This window comes from Bos indicus x Bos taurus, chromosome 9 (genome assembly GCF_003369695.1).
Source record: "Bos indicus x Bos taurus breed Angus x Brahman F1 hybrid chromosome 9, Bos_hybrid_MaternalHap_v2.0, whole genome shotgun sequence".
Taxonomy (NCBI): domain Eukaryota; kingdom Metazoa; phylum Chordata; class Mammalia; order Artiodactyla; family Bovidae; genus Bos; species Bos indicus x Bos taurus.
In genome coordinates this window covers 29,660,778-29,679,631 of record NC_040084.1, presented here as the reverse complement: position 1 = coordinate 29,679,631, position 18,854 = coordinate 29,660,778, and the positions used below count along the sequence as shown (strand labels likewise).

Genomic DNA, 18,854 nt, shown 5'->3' with positions numbered 1-18,854 from the left:
TCTTGAATACTGTGTACACTCACATTCACTCATTTGTGAATATACGTGAATTAAAACAGGTGCATACCGAAGTCCATGTTTTGACAGGAAAAAATAAAGGTAAGGGTTAATTAACACTCAGAGGAAAATGAGGAGATGATACCTGAAAATGTAGACTACTGAGGGAATGAGGAATAGGATGAGAAAGTTCAATGGATAGGAAGGATGAATGCGTGAAATCTGGCTGGTGTCAGCCACACAATCTATACCCAGTCACTGACTGCTTCAGGGAAGATTTTCAGGTGGATGGCTGTAACTTCCAACCCACCTACCCTTGCTACAACTTTCAAGAGTTTTTGTTGGGTTTTGTTGTTGTTTTAAATTCCCAGTATGTGAAGTAGTGACACTGAAATCTTCCATTCTGTCAGTTATTGGAGGCTGCGTGAGATGACTCATTGCAGATTGGAAATCACAACGTTTGAATCCTGGGCTCAAATCCTAGCTTTCTCCCCTGCTGCTAAGTCACTTCAGTTGTGTCCAACTCTGTGCGACCCCAGAGATGGCAGCCCACCAGGCTCTCCCATCCCTGGGATTCTCCAGGCAAGAACACTGGGGGTGGGTTGCCATTTCCTTCTCCAATGCATGAACGTGAAAAGTGAAAGTGAAGTCGCTCAGTCGTGTCAGACTTCTAGCGACCCCATGGACTGCAGCCTACCAGGCTCCTCCACCCATGGGATTTTCCAGGCAAGAGTACTAGAGTGGGGTGCCATTGCCCTCTCCGCTTTCTCCCCTACTGGATGGAAATCTCTCCACGTTATAGTTACCTTATTAGCTGTTCACCTCATGAGACTTGTATGGGGAGCAGAGCAGCTTAAAGCAAACAAAATCCTGGCTCACAGAATATACTCAGCTAAGGCTGCTTGGGAGTAATTATTAATTTCAAGATGGTCAATACCAAGATATGAGAGAACACCATGAAATGACTCAGCAGGCCTTGAATTTACTGTTTTACTTAGAAAAATAAATAAATAAAAGAGCACAGAAAGAACAGGAACAAGTGCTTTCTTGATAAGGTGGCCTCAAACACTATGCTCTGGTCTGTGAAGAATAATTTTTTTTTCCTTTCCGAAGCGTCTCTTAAATACTTACAGTGCTCTTCTTTTCTTATGCACACATATCAATGGGAAATTCATACGTCGAAAAACAGGCTCCTTTGTGAGACCAAGAGTCAAACTTTTCACTCCAGTAAACGAGTGCTCAGAGGATGACCTTAAATTCACCACAGGCAGAGGAAGATAACTGAAAACTGTAAGTATAGAAATAATCTATTTTTAGTTTCTACATGCCTTAGCATAATACACAACATGTTACTTTCTAGAATTTCTCATGCTAACAATACCACTTTTGCGGAATTGACTCCTATGTGATCTGTTGGTCCTGTTTGAATAGTATTGTGAAATACTGAATAATCACTTAATATCTCTAAGCACCAGTATGAACCTTGGGAATAATAATATCTATTTCACAGTGTTATTGTGGATATTAAATAAAATGATTGTCAAAATATTAAGCATATTGTTTGAAATGTAGTAGGCAGTGTTCATAGCGTTAGAAAACGAGACTTAGAAACCTAATGTCCTGTTGGCTTGTGGTTAGTTTCTCAGTCATATCTGACTCTTTGTGACCCTATGGACTGTAGCCCACCAGGCTCCTCTGTTCATGGAACTTCCCAGACAAGAGTAGTGGAGTGGTTTGTCATTTCTTCTCCAGGGGATCTTCCAGACAAGGGGTGGAACGCGCATCTCCTATATTGGCAGGTGGATTCTTTATCACTGCTGACTTGTCTTGCTTCTAATTTCTTCTAATTCAGTAGATTGTCAAAAATATAATTTAATATTTTATCTCCATGAGAGTAAAGTCAAATAATCAAATGTCTCTAATAGCTTTCCATAAACTGTCTTCCTTACTTTTTGGGAAATTACCTAGATCAAGTCATTGATGTAGGAGTCCTTAGAGTTCAAAATAGTGAGATAATTTTGCAGGGAAGTCATTATTAAAGAGAAATCAACATGAAAAAGAAAATAAATAAAATATATCTTAATTATAAAGCAAGCAGGAATAAATATAGATCATTTTAGACCCTGATTTGTAGACATATGATGAGTGTTTGTAGGTGAGAAGTACATCGAAAGTATATAAAGGACAGAGTTTCTTTTCCATCACATAAGAAATATCAAGGCTGTTCCAACAGTCTTCTCATGACTAGAATCATAGTACAAAGCCAAACTAAAGAATATTCTACTCTAGGAATTATGCTTTATTTTCATCTCTCCTTTCGCTGAACTGTTACAATGAGGTGATGAGTTTCAGCTTGCCATGTGAAGGAGGTTGGGAGATGAGAGAAAGGAGAAAAAATTTATTTAAAAAGATGAGCTATTTGCAACAACATGAATAGACCCTGAGGGCATTATGCTAAATGAAATAATTCAGACAGAGAAAGGCTATGATCTCATAAGAGGAATCTTGAAAAACAAAACAAAACCAAAACCAAACTTGTAGATACAGAGAGCAGACTGGTGGTTTCAGAGGGAGGTGGGAAAAATGGGTGAGGGGGGTCAAAGTTACAAACTTCCAGTTATAAAATAAATAAGCCTTGGGGATGTAATGTGCAGCATGGTGACTGTAGCTAATAATACAGTATTGCATACTTGAAAGTTGCTGAGAGAGTAGATCTCTTTAAAAATATTTATTTGTTTTTGACTGTGCTGGCTCCTCATTGCCGTGCGGGCTTTCTCTAGTCGTGTGAGCAGGGGTTACTCTCCAGTTGCAGTACGTGGGCTTCTCATTGCAGTGACTTCTCTTGCTGGGGAACACAGGTTCTAGGGCGTGCGGGCTTCAGTCGTTGTGGCTCATGGGCTCAGCTGTGGCAGTTGCCAGGCTTTAGGGCACAGGCTCAGTAGTTGTGGTGTACTGGACGACTGGACGTAGTTGCTGCAAGGCATGTGAGGTCTTCCTGGAGCAGGGATCAAATCTGCATTTCCTGCATTAGCAGGCAGATTCTTAACCACTGAACCACCAGGAAATTCCGAATAGACTTTTTTTTTTAACAATATTTAACAGTTTATTGAGTCCTGGAGAATAACTGGATAGTTAATTCCACACATTTTTGGTGAAGTCTTAAAGGATGAATGCATACATGCTCATTCACTCAGCCATGTCTGATTCTTTATGACCCTATGGGCCATAGCCCACCAGGCTCTTCACGCCATGGGATTCTCCAGGCAAGAATACTGGAGTGGGTTGCCATGCCCTCCTCCAAGGTGTCTTCCTGACCAGGAATCAACCGTGCCAAGAGTGGATCTTCAATGTTCTCATCATAAGGAAAAAAAGTGTTTGCAGCTTGTAAGGTGACAGGTGTTAACTAGGCTTTGTGGTGATCATTTCACAATGTTTACATATTTCTAATCATTATGTTGTATACCTGAAACAATATAATGTTAGATGTCATTTATATCACAATTGAAAAAACAAAAACAAATCATTTCCTGATCAGCTATCTGATCACACCTTCAGCAGCTCAGCCCACTTCCCTATACTCACTTCTTTCTAGCTTTGTTGATTCTTCTCTGTGAAACACCATTTTCTGTGTGACCTTTGAGATGCTTATAGATGTCATGCGTGGAGCCTTCCTCCCTTGCAAATAGTCTCCCTTCCCCAGTTATATTCATCGCCCACCACTGCAATAATCTTTTCAAATAGTCTCTCTCACACACACAAGAAAAAGTCCTGTTGGAAATCCTGGGTCAGTATCTGAATAAGGTAAAAAAGCATTAAAACTGTCCATGATGGCATTAATAACATTTGAAAAGACGCAAATCACCAGGTTGGTTCTGATCACTAGAAAACATTGGGTGCACTTCTGTGTGTGGCACTCTACAGGGAACACTAAACAGAGATATCTAGCTACACGTGTACAATTCTAGGCTATTTTTGATGACAGCACTGTTAAGTCCAGGAAGCCAGAGTTCTGCTTGTTCAGGTGTGCCTGGTGTAGGAGGGGACTCAGGGAGTAAGTGACACCACCCTGTAAAGTTAGAAGCATGTCCAGGCATCCAGAGAGACTGCCAGTTAGAGACTCGGATACTGATCAAAAGAAATCCGGAAGAAACAACTGCTGAGAAAGAGGCTGCTGAGGCTCTTTTCTAATCCATGTTTCAGAGGGCAGGTGACAAGTACCTCCTGCTCCTCTATGGGAAAGCAGAGTCTAGGATGTGTAACGTTCCTTAGGCACTGAACAGACAGTTTAAGAGATGCGTATTTATCCATGCAAACAAACAAGGTAACCTCTTAAAAGATGCTATATAATTTGAAACATGTTGAAGACAGTTTTTGAAAGAATGTTTGATTTGATAAATTCTAACAAAAAAGGAGCACCTTTAAGTAGGGGAGAGGTAGAACAATGTTTTTTTTCTTTGTGTTCCCATGTTTCTCCAGGGTCACAGAAAAGTTGTCTTTTAAAGGAATACATCATAGCTTTTTATATGACTTCTTACACTAAGATGGTACAATTACTTCTGAGGAGTCTCATAATAGAGACTCAAGTACTAAGATAAAAATGAGTTTCTATTGCTACTTGTACCGAACTATGTAATGACAGTTACAACCCTAGTAAAGAGAGCACGACAGAAGAGGCTCTTGTTAAAACATAGATAAAATGCCTGACTGTTCTTGAATACATGTATTCCATGATAGAAAAAGAAAATCGTGAATCGTTTTCTTATACAGGCATACTTTTTAACATTTAGAAAGGTCTGCTTTTTCTTTGTAAAATGTCAGTTTTTTAAATAATTGTAAAGCTGCTTTTTCATTGCTGGCACTCATAATAATTTGCAGAGTCAAATAATTACCCAGTTTGATACTGCTTCTAGATCTAGGAAACAAAAGTTGCAAGTCATTCGTGTTCTAAGATGTTACAACTCTAAGAGCCTTGATAATTTTTTCCTAAAATTGAAATTGGTTAAAAAGTTTAGGGATAAGTTGGAAATTTGTAGATCAAATGACTAAAACAATTTAGGTGACCAGTGACTTTAGGTGCAGGAGATGAAATGCAGGGTAGACCACCAGTACTCTGGGGCCAGTGTGCTAGGCAGGCGGTGCGCCTGCCAGTTCGAGAACCCCTTCTGAGAAAAGTGCCAAATACAGAATGAATCTTATGCCCATACGGCTATTTGGTAATGTGATTACCCACCACCTTGGTAGGTACTTTATCCAAGCTGGAGGTGACCCAGAAGTTGAGCTGGTTCAGTAAATGTGGGGTTATATCTTGGCCAGTGACTGTCTGACCCGGTCAACCCTTCAGCCTGCACTCCCGACTTGCTGAATCAGACACTGAATCAGCAATCTGTCTTAACAAGCACTCTAGGTGATTCTGACGCATGCTAAATTTGAGAACCACTGCTCTGGACTCTGAAGCACAGAGCAGGGATATTTAATTCATTGTGGGTAGTCAGGAATGGCTTCTGGAGTGGACAGTCATTAATTGGGACAGAAATACAGCAGGGGGAGAAACTTGGAAAGAGTGTTCTTAAAAATGCAAGCAATTTAAGAAAAAGTATGATGGGAATTGTTCCATAAAAGATGTTCTGAAAATCGCATATAAAGCACAGACATGGAGGGAAAGACAGAAAGTTGTAGGTCAACTTGCTGTGAGCCTTGTGCACCTAATACAAACTCTTTGGCATCTTTGATGAGCCACTTAAATATGGAGTCGATATTTTATAAAGAGGCCAGAGAAAACACTGTTATAAAAAGTAAGACATGGTAGAGTTACACAAGAGACAATAGACTCAATAGCACCTTAAGAGGTATAATTACCAGGGTTTGGCACTTGCTTGAAAGAAGCAGGCAGAGAATAATAGGATGACTACCAGCTTTCTAGAATGGGCGAGGAGAGGGCGGCACTGTTACCAAATGAGTTATGATCCGTAGGAGGACAGCGTGTACGTGTGTTCAGGCAGGTCGAGTTTGAGTTGCTACAGGACCACCAAGAGGACGTTGCTGTTCATTTCTAGATTGAATATTCACATTTAAGTCCTAAAGAAAAGCCAGGCTTAAAGTCAAGTAGTACATATGGTTATTAAAACCAGAAGAATGGATAAACTTCCTCCAGGGTACAATGTGAAACTGTAGATGTTTTGTTTTCCTTAACTATTAATTCTAACCTCTTCATAATCTATACAAACAATTGATCCTTTTTTCAGAGAAATGCATTCACAGGTTAAAACTTTGCATACAATGCCTGGATCAAGGGCTTCTGAAAGCTCCTCCTGCCATGTCCAGGGATCCAAGTGGACGCTTGGATGTAAAATTTCATTTGCCTTGGCAATGGTGATTAAAATAGTACCAGCCCATAGTATATGTTGTGCTTAGTGGGCTTACCTGATGGCTCAGCAGGTACAGAATCTGCCTGCAAGGCAGGAGACCTGGGTTCGATTGATATATTAGATAAGAGAATTAAGAAAATAAGTGCTTATTATTTCAGGTCTCCAACTGCTGCTGCTGCTAAGTCACTTCAGTCGTGTCCACCTCTGTGCGACCCCATAGACGGCAGCCCACCAGGCTCCCCCGTCCCTGGGATTCTCCAGGCAAGAACACTGGAGTGGGTTGCCATTTCCTTCTCCAATGCATGAAAGTGAAAAGTGAAAGTGAAGTCGCTCAGTCATGTCCGACTCTTCGCAACCCCGTGGACTGCAGCCTACCAAGGCTCCCCCGTCCCTGGGATTTTCCAGGCAAGAGCACTGGAGTGGGGTGCCACTGCCTTCTCCAAAGGTCTCCAAAAACCAACGTAAATTCTCTCATTTTAATTTCTGTCTCTCATTTGCCTCTTTCTTTACTCTCTTCATGAAACACATTCCGCTTTAGGGAAGAACAAACAAAGTAAAGCAAAATAAGTCTTTCTGGCCTTGCAATCTATACCCCTTTGACCTGCATGCTGCCACTGGCTTTGTTTCTTACGTATCAAAATCCACTACAGAATCACCCACAGAATACTGGGGAAAACCCATGGTCAAGTCATACTTTTTGAAGTCATAGTTTTGAAATATATGGCCTCAGCTTTTGTATCTTAACTTCCAGAGTCCAGTTTTCTCAGCTATAAGGGTTAATGATTTCTATTTTACAGAATAGCATCAAGATTAAATAATGTAGATTTTGCAGAGATATTAATCAGAGTGCTCTGGACACAGCAGATCTTCCCCTAGATCCTGATCAATGCGAGAGTCTGAGGGACATGTCTGTAAGGAATGACTAAGTATTATTAGGCTGCTAAACCATCCCAGGACTTTTAACTAGATGAAGGAAAAAAAAAAAAAAAAAATTACCAGCTCTCTTCTCAGAGAACATGCTTGCCTGTGGTTGGAAGAAAATACTTTGATAAGCTGCAGTGGAGTGTGAGGTGAGATGCCTCCTACCCTCAAGGAGTATTTTGAATAAAAACAGATGGTCGTTAAACTGAGTCCCTGGGAGGGTGGGTTCAATTTAAAAGGGAGCTTTACTTTGTTCTGTAGGTTATGCAGAACTTGAGCCATCTCCCCTCCCTGCCTGACTCTAACCTTCCCCATCCTGCCCCATGTAGCTCAGAGCCTCTTCTCTAAATAAAATTTAAATGTTTTTAAAATAGTCAACTAATATTCTGCAAATTTGATGACTACCTGCATCCCTGAATATTTGTTCCCATATCTTAGTGTGGCTAAGATGGGGGTTAGTTGTGAGGGTACCATTAGGGTGTGTCACGCTTCTCAGAAGTCTTACTACATTTCAGAGCTAGGGTTTGCTCTAATTTTGTTTTGAATCTCAGCAGAATGGACACCATGTTCCTAGAAAATTACAAGTCTGAGGAAGCCTGTGGGGGCTGACACAAGACAGGGGCATGATATGGGTGTGCTAAGGTAGTCTTATTTGTGAGTGGTTCAATTTTTTTTTCTGAGTATTATTTTTCCCTGAGAAAAAAGTTTCATAGTTTAAATTGTTTGAAAACTCACTAGAAAAATTTATGAAGTTTATTGCAGAAGAGATAAAACCGTGTTTCTCAATGTGTCTCCATGATTTCACACATCTATATTTCAGTTTTAGAATATTATTGACAGTTTTTCCCCTCCAGGGAAATTCAGCTCCTTTCTCCCCACCCCCCATTCCCATGTCTCATTTATTCTAGTTTCCTCTTCAATAAATAAATAATAAAATTCCACCTCTACTTTGAGATTATGTGGCAAATGGATGAAACTGCAAAGTGAAATGCCATGGTTTGCATTTTTGAAACTATGTTCTGATTTTTCATTAGCTTGTTTCTGTAGTTTATGGTTCCCTTTAAAGTAAGAGCGCTGACATTTTACCAGTTACGTTCATGTTCAACCTGTCCTCCCACTCGAGATCTAACCCCAGATTATGTCTGACCAACCCATTTGGCTGTGATGGAGGGACAGGTAGGGCATTTTACTCCCCATGTGGAAGTCCAGGCCCCCAGTGATATGCACAAGTGATATACAGAAACTTACATTTTGAGGATGACCAACAGATGTTAAAAAATAAGATATTTCTTGATTACTCTTTTTTAAAGTAAAGGTGAATATGTTTCATCTTGGGAAAGGAGCATCGATAGGTTTCAAAACAGATTTACTACACTTATTACAGATTCACTACAAAAGGTGACAGATCACTTAGTATAAAATGGAGCTTAAATCTTTGGTGATCAGAACATCATATCAGGGGAAATCTGTCCTGAAATGTGTACTATTAAGCTCTCTCACAAATCACTGTGAAGATGAGAGCTTCAAGGAAGATAAGACAAATTGTAAGAGATTGCCTATAAATTTACTACACTCTTACCCTTCAAAGTACCTTGAATTAACTTTAGAACTTTTTTGGATCAGTGCCTATGAAAATAGGTACCGTGGGCCAATATGCTCTCCTTTTAATTATGGAAGGCATATAATTTAGGGAAATAAAGGTGAATTCTAGAAGCTCTGTTTATTGGTTATTGGTCACAAACTTCCTATTTTATTAAAATTTGCTTGTAAGAAAAAGAGAAGCCACTCCAAAGGACAGATTTATTGCCCTAATTGAATCTCCTTTTATTTATTTATTTTTTATCCAAGTTAAATACTTTCTTGAATTTCCAAGGGTAAATGAATTTGGAGGTCTTGGTAAAAGGGGTCATGGTGAACAGTGATGGTCCATAGTGGTGAGGAAGGATGGGAAAAATAAAGGACAGAGAGCAAAATAAAAAAGTACTGTTGTTTTTAGCCAATTTATAAGAATTGGTGAAATTTTCTCTTAAGTACCATACATACACACAAATGCACTGCTCAACCAAGCAATCCAGTGGTTTCCATTAAAACTGGAAGTTAGAACCGTAGCTAATTGGCTATGTAAGCACATGAAATCAGAAAGGTTAATGGATTCCATAGTCATCAACCACTCTCCTGCTTTGGATCCCAGACCAGGGGGGCATGGTTTAAACATGTGAAATAAATACAGAGATTACATAATGCAGCTTTAAATTGTAGTCATTTTAAACAGACCACTGTTATTAAGTAAAATCCTGTGTGTGTGTATGAGTGTGTCTAAGGAGCATGTGGTTTGAGGAAGTATGATTTATGTGATCTGGGAAAATCCTTACATATGAATTCCGTCCCTCTTTATCAAGGAAATATCCTGATTGTGGCAGCTACCTGCTTAAGCTTTATTCTATTACTAGTCTCTGATCTGTATCTCTGTGTTGCTTGTCTGACATCCTAGCGTAGTAAATAATAACAGGAAACCATTAAAATAAATGTTTATAGTTAAATCTTTGTTGGTCACCCAAGAGAGGTTTTGGTTGCTGTGTGGAAATAATTGTTTCTGTGGTACACTTTGAATATGACCAGAGCTTTTGTGAGACCTGCTGTACTGAATGTAGCCTTTTGTTCTAGGAGGAAAAGTCTCAGCTCACAGAACAGCCTGGATTGTCAAGAAAAGTTAGTAAAAGAACCTAGTTCTTCATTTCTCATTTCTCTGAACTTTCTCTTACAAAACTTATCAGTGCTATACATATTCAGGGAAATGTCTTAGTGAAAAAGAGTAGATATAAAGCTCCCCCAAAAGATCAGTGGTTATTAAACAAAAGCATGGGTCAAATAAAATGGAATGACACTGAGGTACAAGTATCAGAAAATAGCAAGCTTCAGACTGTTGAAAGTTTCTTTTTGTCTTTTTAAAGTTACTATATATACAAAATAAAACTAAATTAGTCCTCTGTTCCTTGGTTTCAATAACAATAAAACAAAAGGGCATATTCTGGATTTGCCTTGGTTGCTATATTGTTTTTCAAGACTGAGAGTCTTCTAAAATGCAGTATTCTTAATTTTTCCAGAGGTGTGGACACTATATATTGGTTTCCAGAAAATTTATTATACTATGTCAGTTCCATAAAATGCATGTCTTTTTTGAGATGGCTTGTTTACTACAACTTCAGGAATGCACATATTCCTGAAGTTGTAGTATGTACATATGTACATTGCTGTTTAGTTGTTAAGTCCCATCTTACTCTTTTGCAACCCCATGGACTGCAGTCTGTCAGGCTCCTCTGTCCATGTGATTTCCCAGGCAAGAATACTGGAGTGGGTTGCCATTTCCTTCTCCCTATATTTCTTTAACAAATGCTAATTTCAATACTTTATAATAAAGATACAAATATGCTAGTTTTTAACATTATAAAAATGATCAATTTTACATATATTCCTATGTGTATACCTATATATGTCTACAAATGTTCAATTTATAGTTTATGAATGACCATACTGTATTTTAGAATTTTCCTTGAAGTTTTATAATTTTGAGTTTTGGATGATTTTTTCATAGACAAAATTTTAGTGCTGTTTAACTCTTGAAAATCAGAACATCAAATCCTATTTAATCCAAAGTGCCCATGGAAAGGAGTATTAATAATGTCCTCTGACCTACAGGTGCTTTATCAAAAATGCATTTCTAGTTACAACTTAAGATTCAGGAACCTGTTTTTGTGTATTCTCTTACTCCTGATGGTATCAACAGTTCAAAAGGTTGGGTGAGGTGGGAGGGGGCAAACACTGAAGCTGAATAATTTCCTATGTGTCTGTCTGCCATATTTCCAGACAAGTTCCTCCTTAATTTTCTATATTGGAATGGACTGATATTTGGAAGCAAATTGAACCACAATATAGGAAATTTTAAGTTGATCTGTTCCAAGCTCTTGCTATCCATCCACCATTTATCCATATAATTAATGCCTTTTTTGAACTTTATGTTGTTTGTGCTTAGATTGTGAATCTTTCAAAAAATGCCTGTTGTTCAGTATATGAAAGAATTTCATCTCTCAAAGTGATTTCAACTTTCTTCTAGCCCTTACAGTTTTGGTTGCAGGAAGGTCTAAAATGAATTTGCCAACCTCTTGCATTTTGAAAGTTTAGAATGGGGGAAATGGATAGAAAGCTACCAAACAAAGAAGCATTCTGAAGTTGAAGTAAGTTCTAATGCAAAAATTATTCTTTCCAGCCCCCAGGATGAGGACAAATTGCAGTTAGACATTGCAGTGGAATAATTGCAAACATATTTCCTCTAAAACCGTTAAGTGGCTAAGATGGTTTTCCAACTAAATATTTAGTCATAAGCACAAGCTTTCAAATTCATGTGAGACCTCTGTGTCTTTATCTAATTACTGCTTAATAAAACTTACAGATTTGCTAAAAGTCTTTAAATGAATTTATTTTTTGATTTTTAAAGATGATTTTTTTCTGAAATTTTTGCTTGAGAATTGCTTAAAAGAACCAGTATTCCATGAAGCATAGTAGAATAAAATGAATTGATATTTTAAATAAAGAAACTTGCTTTTATATTCATAAAGCTACTTATACTATGGATTATTTTCACTTGCTTGAAATTCTGGCTTCCTTGATTTTCCCAGTGCAATACAATACAACCTTTCCTCGGTTCTCCTGCTACCTCTCTAGACTTCACTTTTGTTTGTTTTTGTTTGGTCTCTTTTATTCTCACTTCTTTTGTTCCCTCAGCCTTCCCTCTTCTCTGTTTTCAATCTCTCCTTTTTTACGCCAACAGTTCAATTACCTCTGCTGAGATGATTTTGGAGCTTATGCGTCTAGTCTTCTCTCTTCTACATTTCTTCCTGTCTGCTTAAACTCTTCACTTAACTCTTTCACAAGCACCATAAACCTAACATATTCAGTACAAACTCATATAATTTTCTTTAAAAGCAATCCAGACTTTTCCTCATAGTTTTGCCATTTCTACTAATAATAATACCATTTCCTCAGTCATCCAGACTCCTCAAGTGTTTCAGATGTCTCTTATTTTTTTCTAGTTCCTAAATCAGTCACCCAATTGCCACATCCATTCTCTCCCTTCCATTTCTTCTGCCCTTCCCTTATTTCAGCAGTCATTATAAACTGGATATGTAACAAAATTTAATTGTTACATATTAAACAATTAAATGACTCTACTTCCTGTCTGTCCCCACTCTGAAATACATCCTACACACTTACAAATAAATCTTTCTAAATTGTAGCTTTAATTCTGTTGATTCTTACCCCAGATCCTTAAGAGCTTACCATTTTCTGTTTATTAAGTGCAATGTTCTCTTCCGGCCACTCAAGTCTATCCAGAAGTGGTCCTGACACTCATGCTTCCTCTCACAGGCATCTACACCGCAGTTGTGGTTGGCATTCCTGGGACAACCTGGGACTTCCTCTGTTTGTGCCTTCATGAGCGCTCTTCCTTTCATGGAGAATATCCTACCCTGTCATCAGTCCCAACTTATTAACTTACCACCTAGACTTCAAATGCGAGTCACGCACCCTAACCAGGTGACATTCCTTCTGTTTCTTGTATCTTTTTGCCTCGCATCACGCTGTATGTGTCTGTTCTCAGGGGGTCCTTTTTGTTGTTGTTCAGTTACCAGGTAGTGTCCGACTCTTTGTGACCCATGGACTGCAGCATGCCCGGCCTCCCTGTCACCGTCTCCCAGAGTTTGCCCAAGTTCATGTCCATTGAGCCAGTGATACCATCCAACCATCTCATTCTCAGTAGGTCCCGCCTTATTCCACTTTGTACTTCAGCTATTTGAAGATCTGTTTATTTGAGTTTAACACATTTTTGATTACTCACATGTGAAATACAATGAAACGTGCCCATTACAGGGGAAGGTCTCTGAGGAAAGGGACTGCCTTATTCATATTTGTCTTTTTTTTTAATTTTATTTTATTTTTAAATTTTACATAATTGTATTAGTTTTGCCAAATATCAAAATGAATCCGCCACAGGTATATATGTGTTCCCCATCCTGAACCCTCCTCCCTCCTCCCTCCCCATACCATCCCTCTGGGTGGTCCCAGTGTTATATAGCACATGGCAGGTGCCTAGGCAGTAGTAGACGTCTTAATTACCACTGGCTTTTCTGAGCTGTGAAAAGAAGACACCAATAACATTTAGTACATCCACATTTATACATACATTTGCTCAGCAGTTGAGATATTTTAGAAAATATTCCAAAATGTAAGTTCTTAGGAATATTGTCTTTCAGAATCTAGTAAGTCAAGATGGTTCATTTTCTTTCTTTTTTGTTCAGTAAAATGGAAATAAAACTGATCTTGCTATTTATATCCAGGAATAATTTATGCCTCTATATGCAGAGACTTGTGAAAATACAAAAGAGATTATTATTATTATTATTTTGCTCTTTATATTTGTCTTAGATTAGATCAGTTCAGTTCAGTTCAGCTCAGTCGCTCAGTCGTGTCCAACTCTTTGCGACCCCATGAACTGCAGCACGCCAGGCCTCCCTGTCCATCACCAACTCCCGGAGTTCACTCAGACTCACGTCCATCGAGTCAGTGATGCCATCCAGCCATCTCATCCTCTGTCGTCCCCTTCTCCTCCTGCCCCCAATCCCTCCCAGCATCAGAGTCTTTTCCAATGAGTCAACTCTTTGCATGAGGTGGCCAAAGTACTGGAGTTTCAGCTTTAGCATCAGTCCTTCCAAAGAAATCCTAGGGCTGATCTCCTTCAGAATGGACTGGTTGGATCTCCTTGCAGTCCAAGGGAGTCTCAAGAGTCTTCTCCAACACCACAGTTCAAAAGCATCAATTCTTCGGCACTCAGCCTTCTTCACAGTCCAACTCTCACATCCATACATGACCACAGGAAAAGCCATAGCCTTGACTAGATGGATCTTTGTTGGCAAAGTAATATCTCTGCTTTTGAATATGCTATGTAGGTTGGTCATAACTTTCCTTCCAAGGAGTAGGCATCTTTTAATTTCACTTGGCCTCATTTTCTTATCTACAAATTAGGGAATAATATCAACTTCAGGACTTCCCTCGTGGTTTAGCAGTAAAGAATCCGCCTGCAATGCAGGAGATGCAGGTTTGATCCCTGGGTCAGGAAGATCCCCTGGAGGAGGAAATGGCAACCCACTCCAGTACTCTTTCCTGGAGAATCCCATGGACAGAGGAGCCTGGCAGGCTACAGTCCCTAGGATCACAAAGGTTCAGACACGACTGAAGCGACTGAGCTCGCACGCACATTACCAGCTTCACATGGTAGTTGTGAGAATTGCTTGAATTAATGCATGTAAAGCACTGAGAACAGTCTGGCATAGAGGAAACACCTGATAGCATTTAGCTCATATTATGATCAGTTACAAGCAAGGCTGCTGCTTTCACAGGAAGCACTCCCAGAGCAGCTGGAATGGATGCATCTGGAGCAGGTACAGACTTTCCCTGCACACATATCTTTGTCTAACTCCCCCTTGGATGCTACATATCTGGGTAATTGGAACTAAAGTGAACTGTGCCTGTTTCCTCTTTCACCTAATACATCCATCACCACTCTGAGAAAACGTGACCATCTATGTCTAGATGGGGAAGTCTCATGCCTTTCTGTTTTATGTTGTAGTGAATCAGATTCTATATTGATTGCTTATTTAATACTATAGTGTGTTAGTTTCATAAAATGTAAGCTTCATAAGAAGAAGGGACTGAGTCTGATTTATCACTGTACCTCAGCCATGACATGCTGCCTTGTGTATTGTAGGTAGGTGCTCAAATTCTTGAATGAATGTAGTTAAATGACTAAGATGATTTTTTTTTCTGACCTTTAGCAGATATCCTATACATGAACTCCTTCTCTTGAGGGCAATTAAGCTACAGCTTTTATTACAAATATAAATTACCCCTTATTCTGTATTAATAGCTTCTTTGCAATGGCCTAGTGAAATATTTCTATTTATTTTTATGTGAACCCTCAGTATAAGAAATTGGGTGTAAAATCTTGTTAATATATAACAGTGTTAGAAACATTCCATGTCACCTACTTGAAAATCATCTAATAAGATTAAATAATATTTAGCAGGTGCTTACTATGTGCCAGACACTGTTCTAAATCTAAATGTTTTAAACAATAAAATATGCATTTTCCTATGTGTAACATGATATCATGGATTGAATCTTGGAATGGAAAAAAGACATTAGTGGAAAAACTGGTGAAATATGAATAATGTCTGGAATTTGGTTAATTGCAACATACCAATGTTGGTTTCTCAGATTTTGACAAATATACCGTGGAATGTAAAAGGATAGTATTAGAGGAAACTGGATAAGGATTATACAGGAACTTTCTGTATACTCTTTGCAACTTTGCTTGTATATCTAAAATTATTAAAAAATAAAAAGTTTATTAATACATGTATTCATTTGTTTAACCAAAGCAAGACTATGATACAAGTATCATTGTTAATCTGATTTTACAAGCAGAATCTTGAAATAATAGAAGCATCTCACTCTAGGTTGAATACTCTTAACCAGTACACATTCCTTTATCTCTTGATTCAAATGATCATGAAGTCAGGTAGTAGATGTAACCACAATTCAGTTGATAATTCTGTCTTCCAAGGCTCTGGTGTACTGTGTGTGTGTGTTGGGGGGGGGGACGTGTGTCTGCGTCTGTTTTGTGTTACAATGATACTCTTTAAGAAGCTTGGGCTGTGTACTGTTGATTTTCTGATTTCAAAATACTGTACCATCACTGATTATCCACTGCCGTGATTTACAAATTCCGAATCAGGTTCATTTTAATGGGTTCTCATGGTCGTGCCTGAAATTCACGTATCCCAGGCTGAGATGCTGAACTCTGTGGTCACTTGGGTTTGTGAGGAGTGCCACTATCATAGTTCCCTATACTGGAACATATTCCACCACCTTCCATGGAGGTCAAGTCTGTACAAGTGCTACATGTACAACTTCCATGGTTCTTCTGTCAAACTATTAATATAATACACAGAGCTGCTGCAAAGAACTGAAATAATATTCAGAGAAGGAAAACATACTAAAAAGCAAGAGCATTCCAGAAAAGGTAAAAAGAAAATCACTCAGAAACTATAACGTCTATGACCAGAAGTTTAAGCTTAAAGGTTGCTAACATGTTCCAAATAATCTTATTGTACACAGCAGTCAAAAACCTCTTTATTCTTTAATGGGTATTTCTAGCTGCTTTCTGACACCCTTGAAAACTTTATGTCTTGCCTGCACAGCTGCAAGTATGACCACAAGTATGACTTCTTTTTCTCATTATATTGACTACCTATTTGTAGCAATATCCTTTATTGTTTCCTTAACCACAAACAGCACTGAGGGAGAAAGAAAGTCTTGGTTCTCTTATTTATTTCAGCATGGCAGATGAAAACATGTGGGGGAGGTGATCAAACAGGAAGAGAAGGCTTTTTTCCCTTCACTCTGATTCTACTTTTTCAAGGCACACTTTTTTTTTTTTTGGTTTTGGTTTGTATTTTAATTCAGCCAATGAACATCCACATGATTTGCAATGTGTTGGAGAAAATGAAATTATGTTTAAAAAAATCTGTGTGGGAGTTCAAAATTTCTCTAAGAAGAGAGCATTATTTCTCCATTGATTCAGACTATTGATGAAAACATTTGACCCATTCCTACTGGACTTATTTTTCTTCTGGAAATGCTTCTTATTTTTACCTAGAAGATGTAAAAACAGGTACTTAAGTCCCATAACATTTTATTTGTTCCTAAAAAAGTATATTCTTGTTATATCTTTAATTTATTCTCTTTTGGGGCAAATTGTTGAACAATTTCTGAACCTAGATATTGGTAGTTATGTTTTCCTTTGGTTCAGTATCAGTACGGCTGAGAAACATTTTTAAAAAAAAAACAACTAAAATTATAGAGAGATTCATTGGAAGTCAGTCACCATTGGGTATAATGTGTAAAGAAAACTCAAATAGTGGCAGATCTAATTTATCCCAAGCTTAGGGTGAGGTCTACTGCTACTGTAACACCATGGCCACCAGGGCCCTTTCCTCTTGTTCTTTCCTCAGCTCTCCTTCCTTTCCCTTCCCCACCTTCCTTCTTCCTTTTCTGCACACATGCTCAGAAGGCTGGCTGCAGTACAGAACAGAAAAGTGATTTTCCATTTACTTTTGCTCTCTCTGTATTTTTTCTTCTCTGACAACGGAAGTACTAAAGATACCTCATATTATCCAATATAGTTTTGAATTTTTGTTTTCTGCAGGATAACATTATTGGTTCGTTTGCTGTTCAGTCCCTCACTAGTTGTGTCTGACTCTTTTTGACCCCAGGAACTGCTGCGAGCCAGGCTTCCTGTCCTTTACTATTTCCCTGAATTTGCTCAAACTCATGTCCATAGAGTCAGTGATGCCATCCAGTCATCTCTCACCCTCTGTCATCCCCTTCTTCTCTTGCCCTCAATCTTTCCCAGTACCCGCCCCCACCCTTTTTTTTGAACACTGATGGGCTGAAAGTTCACAGAAATATAAGTATCTTGAATAAATACATTGTGCACTTTTTTCTCTTTCAGCACTTAGTACACTATTTTATTCACACTGTGCCCTTAGTAAACCACTTAATTCACATGTACAGATGTGTATTGCCTATAGTTACCATCACAGTCCATACCAGCCTGAAAAATATACTGAAAATAGTCTACTTTTCCACAGGCCCAGTTAACTTACATTATTATATTGAAGGTGTGTGCTCCTGAGAGCTTATCTTTGACCTTACACTTCTAAGCCCAACCTGTTTTTCACAGCTATGCTTGAATCCCGTGAAATGTCACTGGCCCATCCCAGATTTTGTCTCCTTTCACTTTACTCCTTCCTTCTATTCTCTGAATCTTGGATGTACACTTTAATGCCAATCTTTTAGCATGTCACATTATTGTTAATATATTAGTATCCTATATAGTACAGACACAAAAATCCTTAGGTGCTTTTCGTACCAAACTAGATCTTGAGTTTCCATGGTGACTTTATGTGTACCAGTGTTCTCTATTCTCTAATAGTGGAAAGTATCAATATAATGTGGTTGATAATTATAAGCCTTCTGTTGATAGGGGCAAATTAAGAAATTACATAATACTTGTTTTCCTGTAAGTTAACTTAGGATAGTTTAAATAACTCATACAACATTGACTTAAATTCAAAATTATTTTGTAAAGATTGATTGGAACCCTGAACAATGGATAGAAACTGGCTCTAGTGCCCCTAAGTAGTTGACTCTCAGGAAAACAGGAATCAGGAAGAATGAAGGGCTTTTCCATCAAGGGCTTTCAGAGGGGATCAGTGGTTATCTGAGTAGGGTTATGATGCCAGAGTGGTGCAGTCTGAGGCTGATAAGAAACCTCTGCTTGGCAAATTAAAGTGAATCAGCCAAATGTTGGCATTATCTCTTGAAGGTGAAAAATACTCAGAGTCTCAGGGTCAAATTAAAGACGGAACTGTTTTTTCTTTTGTCGTCCTTTTTTAA

The 18,854-nt window shown here is 38.5% G+C and overlaps 1 long non-coding RNA gene across 3 annotated transcripts in view; it reads left to right on the top strand.

Moving 5' to 3' along the window:
• The first annotated feature begins 842 nt into the window (after positions 1 to 842).
• The window catches only part of LOC113898177, a 162,313-nt gene continuing 144,301 nt past the window's right edge, over positions 843 to 18,854 (top strand). The window contains exon 1 of one of the 3 annotated variants that reach the window (XR_003512558.1): positions 843 to 1,287. This is a non-coding gene — a long non-coding RNA (uncharacterized LOC113898177). The remainder of the gene's footprint in view (positions 1,288 to 18,854) is intronic. The other 2 variants (XR_003512555.1, XR_003512557.1) reach the window with 2 other exon arrangements.